General features: G+C 44.2%; 1 long non-coding RNA gene across 1 annotated transcript in view; it reads right to left on the reverse strand.

Moving 5' to 3' along the window:
* The window catches only part of LOC142571941 (uncharacterized), a 15,435-nt gene extending 7,089 nt beyond the window's left edge, over nucleotides 1-8,346 (reverse strand). Inside the window, exons 1-2 of the long non-coding RNA XR_012825981.1 lie at nucleotides 7,842-8,346; nucleotides 3,632-3,758 (exon numbers count right to left, since the gene is read on the reverse strand). This is a non-coding gene — a long non-coding RNA (uncharacterized LOC142571941). The remainder of the gene's footprint in view (nucleotides 1-3,631; nucleotides 3,759-7,841) is intronic.
* Nucleotides 8,347-8,360: the final 14 nt, after the last annotated feature.

Genomic DNA, 8,360 nt, shown 5'->3' on the forward strand with positions numbered 1-8,360 from the left:
GCAGCTGATGTGCACATTTCCACCTCATGAATAAATATGTGGGAAGTTTTATGATTTTACTGATATGAAGGGGTAATTATTTAATACAATAGCCCCAGGCAGGAATCTGGAAGTGGGCTTCACCCCAAGCCACCTGAGGCTTTGTTTTCAATTTGTATAGACAGCTCTCATCACATATGAAGCATAGGTGTACATTTCTTTTGCTTTACTTCAGATGTGTGACACCACCGCAGTTGGACATCTTGCATCGGCCTGTATCCTCTGACCTTACTTTTAGAAGACAGTGAGTCACATGCCAAACTTCTTCCTCGTCGAGTATTCCTGCTCTAAACTAACAAATGACAGTTGCTGCCTCTCATTCAGTGTTGGTCAAAGACACCTAGCCAGAATCTTGGTACTGAACAATGAAACTAGGCAAGACAAACATACTTCTGGTATGTTGCCTGTAGGCAACAAATGTCAATAAAGGGTTAATGAGAAATAAATTAAAAACTGAAATACAGTAGAACCTCGTTGATACGATCTTCACAGGAACTGGAAAATAAAGTGTCTCATAGGAAAATCATATCATCCAACATATTATCCAACCAAATCGGATTTTCGGGAAAAGAAAAAAAACAACATTTCGAAAAATGTATTAAGCAGAATCGTATCGAGGTTCCACTTTATAAAAAGAAACGACACTGAAATTGGCTGTAGAAAAGTTAGTAAATTACTAACTGCGCTCTGAAGCTTGTCACAATTTTTTCTAGAGTTTAGAAGTCTAGGACCTTGATTTAACGCAAGAAATGAATAGTCAAAAATATTGTTACGGTGAAGGGAAGGAAGAAGTTGGATTAGACTAGACGAAGACGAAGTCTGGCAGTTGCCTGAATGCCATTAACATCAGTTGTAAACATACATTATTTTACACTTGTGGGCCTGCTTTCTTCCTGCAACATTTTGGTGGAGGTGCTGGGTACAATCACGGAACTTCGCAGCGGACGTCATCTACCAGCCGCCACAATGGCAAATCAACCGGACGATACTGATGCAGACTCTGACATCAGTGTACTATCCCTCTCCGGCTTCCTCCATATTGGCAACGAGCAGCGGAAAGATCCTGTTCTTCGAACACTTATGGAACGCCTAAGCTCCTCGCCCAATGAGCCGTCCCTCCGTATGTTCACCTTGCGCGATGGAACTTTATACCGTCGCAGCGTTCGTCCAGACGGCCCGGAGCTCCTCCTAGTCGTTCCCAAGCACCTTCGACTCGCCTTGCTCCAGCAACTTCACGACGCTCCTTCTGGCCCGGCATTTATTGCTCTGTGCGCCGTTATGTCGCTTCTTGCGACCTGTGTCAGCACCGAAAGACGCCTGCTATGCCTCCCGCTGGTTTGCTGCAACCAATTGATATCCCTACAGAGCCCTTCTACTGGGTGGGCCTAGACCTCCTTGGCCCCTTTCCAATTTCCATCAAAGGAAACAAATGGATTGCTGTAGCAACGATTATGCCACGAGATATGCCATCGCACGAGTGCTACCAACCAGCTGCGCTACAGATGTCGCCGACTTCTTACTAAACGACGTCATCCTGCACCACGGCGCCCCTCACCAGTTGCTGACGGATCGCGGCTGCTACTTTCTATTGAAGGTCGTCAACGATCTGCTCCGCTCCTGTTCTACAGAACATCAGAGTGCTACCGCATACCACCCTCAAACGAACGGCCTCACCAAGCGACTCAACCGCAAGCTAACTGAAATGCTGGCCATGTACGTTTCCGACGATCACTGCGACTGGGACGTCGCTTTACCATACATCACTTTTGCATACAACTCGTCCCATCACGACACTGCCGGATTTTCACCATTGTACCTGTTGTATGGCCGCGACCCCACCTTGCCCTTTGATATATTGCTACCTTCCGCAGTACAATCACCCAGCACTGGTTACGCTCGCAATGCTACTGACTTAGCCGCCCAGGCCCGAGAAGTAGCCCAATATCGCCTCACTGTCTCGCAAGCTTCTCAAAAGCGACGCTACGACCTTCGGCACCGAGACTCATTTTTCACCTGGTTCCCTTGTCCTTCTCTGGACGCCTTCACGTCGCGTCGGCTTGTCGGAAAAACTACTTTGCCGTTATTCTGGTCCGTACCAGATCTTACGCCAACTTTCCAACGTGACATACGAGATCGCCCCAGTCGGCCAGCCTTCAGTGCCTTCCAACGTCACCAGCGATGTTGTTCACGTCGCCAGGCTGAAGCCCTATGTCCCCCCATTAAGTGATGCTCTATAACTTGCACTGGGACGGAGCTACCCCGCTGGGAGGGTGACGTTACGGTGAAGGGAAGGAAGAAGTTGGATTAGACTAGATGAAGACGAAGTCTGGCACTTGCCTGAACGCCATTAACATCAGTTGTAAATATAGATTACACTCGTGGGCCTGCTTTCTTCCTGCGACAATATCATGTAAGTACCCCTTTAAAGTTCAACATCTTGAGATGTATTTCTGGACATTGAGACGTAATATTTACCAAAGCCATAAGACTCTTAACAAAGCATGTTTCAGTCTTGCAGGCAAACCAAACATTTACAGTGGTGCACCTTCAAATGGTGCAGTCAATTCTACGGACCTAATGCTTGCATCTTGCACACATGCTTAAGCCAGAGGCAGGAAATTAGGACAACCTCCAAAACATTTCAATTATCTCTTTCTGAAAGAGAGAAGTGTGTTTTATCCAGCAATTCTTGACATAGCCAGAGTGGTCTAAAGGTAAAGTGACAACTATGTTCCTCACGAAGGCCTGATTCACACAGGTGTTATCGGCCCCATCACGGTACACGCGTCTGTCAGGACAGAGCATTTCCTTGCCGATTTCTCCGCAGAAACAAGACGCTATCGACATTTGCTGATGCTCTAAACATCATCAGTATCCTGTGTTAGAGGAGAAAATGGTGTGAAAACCCTATATTTTCACAGATACAGGTTCCGTAACATTTTGTGCCGAGACATGACAGGATGGGTCAAATGTGTGAACCAGAATGAACGTACAATGGCACTTGAACATAAGATAAGTTAGAGAAACATTGCTGTAAACAGATGGCAACACAGGTGAAAAGTTTTAGATAATGATGCCAAAGGACAGACACCATTGCTTGTAATGCTTCAGTAGAAGCACAAGGCGAGATTTTCAAGATCATAAGCTGGAATCTAAACCACACAAGGCAAGCAAAGCCCACCTGCCAACTGTGTTCACAGCAGCCTACACATATTGTCAACCCACGTGACGTTTCTGTGGCCAACATACCATGGCGGTTGTGCCAGGATAACTGTGGACGCAGATGGCAATGTAGCCAAAGCATTCTCGCCTTGAGTGCCTGCTGCATAAATCAGTCTTGCGTCTGGAAGCGTCCGCAACCTCCATGAAAGTGTTACAGAGGAAAAGAGATGCACCAAATATATTTACTGAATATTTACAAAAACTGTAGCAGCTGACAAGATAGTAGTTAGCATGCAAAATCCAAAAGTGTTCCCTTTTTCATCAGCCTTTTAAACTATGCTCTCTAGATCACTAGACTTTTATCTAAAGCAGGAACAATCGATCAATCCTCTTCAAAAAAAGACAATACAGCACTGACATGGGTACTCACATGAATGAGCCCACTTCATGTGCCGACCACTCGAATCTGTTTTAAACACAGGCCTATTTCCAAAGCTCCAACTGCAGTGCACTTGCTTTTATGAGATATGTAAATTAATTTGGGCTAGTTGATGGGTCTGAAACGAATGCACAGTGCAAAACAAAATATAGATGGAAGTGACAATGGTGCACAGAACCGTCTTCCAACTGTTTCTATTAGAGCATAACCTCCCTATAGCGAAGCAACATATAGGGAACTGACAGTTAAAGTGAAAAAAGTGCCAGTCCTAATTACACTCCCTTAGGGCATTCACATATTTTTCAATGATATCCCATTCATGCACTGCGTGCACAAGAGACTATTTAAATATGACAAGCCTTTGGTGTAACTTAGAATGATCAGGGGTTCCCTGCAGTGCGATTAGGTGACAAGTTTGGTTCAGTACATATTGATTGGTTTCATTGCATGGTATTTATATAATTGTTATTTTTACAATATATTTCGCCAACTGCCTAATGCGAAATTTGAGTGCAGCTCTATACATGTTTCCATTTTGCAATATATTGGCTAGCATGGACAATCTGTCTCGTGTGGCACTTCACAAACAAAGCGAAGTGTGGCGCGACTGCGTTGCTAATTGGAAGACCACGAGAGCAGCACATGGGTGATGCGTGGGCGCAATTCACAGCAGCTGCCGCAGACAGACCTGCTCATGCAGCACTTTGTTTCCATACAGATGATGCGCACTAGTGTGGTATAAAGGCATCCAAGATTTTCCTTCCTAGGAAACATCTAATGAAGCTATAGCTCCTAAGAAGGCCACTATCCAAAATAATCAAGAAAGGAATAGAGAAAAATGTCACAGAAAATCGCATCAAACTAGGTCAGAGCATCAAAAATTGACCAACATTCTAGGCCTTGCCCATGGAAAAAGTCTTGCAGCAAGGTTAATTGAGCACAAATGATATGCAGGTATTCTATGGAGTGATGTCAAGGCTCGAACACTGAGCTCTGCTCTTCTGCAGGACCTTGGTGATGCACATTTTAAATGCCATTCTTCTGGCTACTATGGTTTCCAGGAAAATTGGTCATCATCTTTAAGAGGACAGGACACCACCATAGTACATTTTCAGGCATATTACTTGCACTAGCATACAGAACAATTAAGGTTTACTGACAATGAACATTTGTGGCAGGACACAACAGCAATGACAGTATTTGGCAGGATGTTTAGACAACAGACTAAAGAGAGTGGACTGGAGGTGAAACCAGTTCTTTTGGTGAAGTATTTAGCTCGGCTTTAAACAGTGCATTGCTTGCATATAGGGTAACATACTTGTCATGTGCAATTTTGTAACAGTGTACTTATGATGGAAAATTCTGATCAAAACCACACAGTGGCATGGTGAGGCAAGTGGACAACACAGTGGTCTTAAAGCATTGTTTCGTGCTGAGTACTAAGTAGCAAGTTCGGTATTCCCGCACAGCAGCCAGGTTAATGAGATCAAAAATGGGAATAAAATGTCAAACCAAGTGACAAAGCATGAAGCAAGACCTATAAAGTTTCAAAGTTCTTTGAGTCGTGTGTGCACCTTGTTGGCAAATGTGTGAACTTTCGACGCATAAAAAAATGTTGTCAGTGGAAACAACTTGTCAAAGATAATCACTTGTTTATCAACAAAGCGAGTTTTATCACACAAAAGTTCAAAAAAGCCAGCTTAAAAAATGAAAAACACCAGTAATTTTGACCTTCTCTTACATTGAACACCCTGTGATTAAACTGTCTATGGCATCTCTGGCATGTCATGCGGACCAACACCTAGGCAAGAGACAATCGCAGCAACTGCTGCAGAATAGGCGAAAGCAGAGAAAACAGTGATGGCACGAAACAGGCTGTAGCATTACAAAAAGAAAATGCACAAGTTTGATGACGATGATGATGATAAAAAAAATACAATTCAGAGCCCTTCCACTATGTGAAGATGGAAGACCAGCTGAAGCTGTACTTGTTGACAAGTATATTGAGTTATATATGGTTAATTGCTATATTGATTAAATAAAGAAACATACACACAACTTCGTTATCTTTGATATTCTATTTACTTTGTCACCATGGTAACCATTGCTTTGTGGTCACTGTGATATACTGCAATAGGTCGCCGATGCTTTCGTGCCCACTCCCGCTTCTGTTTGCAAAGGTGATCCTCACGGGCACGCTGTTTTTCATCAGTCACAGAGCAGCTATCCGACATTACGGATCTGCAGACAAGACGGGTCTGGCTATAGCAGCTGCCCGTTGCCTTCACGCTGTTGCTCACACCGGTGCTCTTAACATGCACATCGTTCTTCTTCAGTATGGACTAGACGCTTCCTGGCCATAGCAGGACCAAAGTAAAACTGCTGATAACGTCGCTAGAGCGATGTCGACTTCACAAGAAAACGAGGCACAGACATTGGTGGGTACACAATGACGTTTTATTATTCTGCCATCCACTCCAGAGCCACTGAGCACTGCTGGCGCACAGCAGGCTACTGTGGATTCAATTTTGTCGACGCAACTTTTTTCTACACACCCTGTCGATGTATGCACTATTGGTCGTGGTCAGAACCTAGCCATATACAGCTTCGCTTTAAAAATAGCAGGGTAAATGGAAGCAGACACGTTCAATGCATCACAGAGGAATGCAGCAAGCAAAAAGATGCGGTTATCTGCAGCACATGCCAAGACCTTGTACAGCTTGTGGCAACAAAATGCAGCACAAGCAGATAACTCAATCACTTCGCAGTTGTTCTAGCCTTGTGAACTGGAGCAACTGGCTTTCCTGTCCAGGAAGCACGGGCAACGACACTGCACACATGTTGGTAATATCAAGCTTTGATGCAGACATAGTAATGTGTGGTGAAGAATTAAGTGTAATCTTTGTTTCCACTTCTGCATGAATTTTGTGGAAGTGCTGGAGGGTCAAGGTTTTATACAGCTATTAATTTATGTATGTGGTCTAATAAACCATTGCAAAGTGAATGTGTGGCATCAGCAACAGATAGCCAGGCACTATCACAAAAAGAAGCAAAATAATGCTAGGTTGTCGAAAGTTGCAAATTCTGGAGGAGGGAGAGAAAAGGACAAGACTGCATCGATCAATTGGACATGACTGAAGGCATGCACGGTATGTCGAGCAAGAAGCAGACAGAAGGAGTATTAAAGAAACGCATGAAGGAGAAGCCTGACAGTGTGTGAAGGCAAGAGCATCACATGAAAAGAAAAATTTGAAGAAAGTAGCAAATGAATGGGGAGCTCAGATGCCAAGGAGCAAGAATTTTCTGCTAGAAATGTTATTGCTGTTGTGCCTTAGCCCTGGTGCTGCAAATGGAAGGTGGAAGAAACAAGTACAGTACAAGTTGAAAAAGTGCTGTGGCAAGAGTGAGTGGCATTAGATCGGTGCCTCATCAAAATGATTGAATTTGCAGTGCTCATCTGCACTCAACAAAGTGTGCTCATCTGCACTCAACAAAGTGTGCTCATCTGCACTCAACAAAGTGTGCGAGCTATCTCGAGATGAAATGTGCAATCAGCCAGCTTTTCCAGATTCAGAAAGGACTTAAGACCAGAGGAAAATTTCTAAAACTACAAGACAGCAACCTCATTTGTTAAATCATATTTTGGATGTTTCCAGTAGAAGCACTTGCACCAATGAAAACTAAGTTGCATTAAAGGTTGGACTTCAGAAAGTGCATCAACACTACACTAACGATAAATGCAATTCCACTACATGGATAACTTGCCTTGTATGAAAACATTGTTTTCACCTTTTGCTCTCCTGTTCGCCACACAATCATTGCGGATTAAACAAAGTCTCACTGTTTCGTGCAATGCGTTTGTCATTGGCTGACCACAGAGACGCCGAACAAGTGTACTGGCAGGCATTCAGAGCTATTTCGCATGCAGTTGTAGTGATCTGAGCCCTTGTTTCGCCCACATAGAGCGCCCCGTATATGAGCTAGACATTGTAACAGCCGGGATTATTAACTAGCCAATATCAGTGTTACTGCACAGCTTTCACAAAGGTCTACTGCTATGAAATTGCATGACGACCACTTTTCTTTTGCATACATTTCTTCCGTATTCATCCGCAGGGCGTAGTGTTTTGCCAGTGTGGCTATACAGCTCTCGCAACGATCTACGGCTCAGATTGCATGACGACGCAAGTTTTATACTTACACATACAGAGTACAAGATTTCCATTCCCACGAACCTCCAAGTGTGCTGTATTCTCAGTTACATTAAGAACTAATGCATCGGCACGGCAGTTAATTCATAAACTGTTTCCGTTCCCGCGATTCCCCTGAAGTGTGTGGTATGCTGACCTTGATCAACGACACTAATGAACAATGCATCGGCACGACGTAATGCTTTGCCACTAAAGTCATCCGAGAAGACACCTCACTTCCAAACGTATCCCCTTGCGACTATAAAATTTAATATGCTACCGTCGCAACAAAATAGAAACAAACTCGCCTCGGACGCGGCTTTTTCCGTCTTGCCTGCCACGTATCCTGTCGATTCTGTGCTGCAAGCTCGGCTAGGGACAAACGGAGCAAACGGTTTTCTTCCCCGTAGTACCTAAACGATGAGAAATCTTGAGCACCAAAAGTCCCCACATTTCTCTCTCGCAGCTACTGCTCCTCGCGCGTGCGCAGAAACAGCGGTGAAATCCATTTTCGATGTGCTCGTGAGTTC

Source organism: Dermacentor variabilis, chromosome 2, assembly GCF_050947875.1.
Source record: "Dermacentor variabilis isolate Ectoservices chromosome 2, ASM5094787v1, whole genome shotgun sequence".
NCBI classification, from domain to species: Eukaryota; Metazoa; Arthropoda; class Arachnida; order Ixodida; family Ixodidae; genus Dermacentor; species Dermacentor variabilis.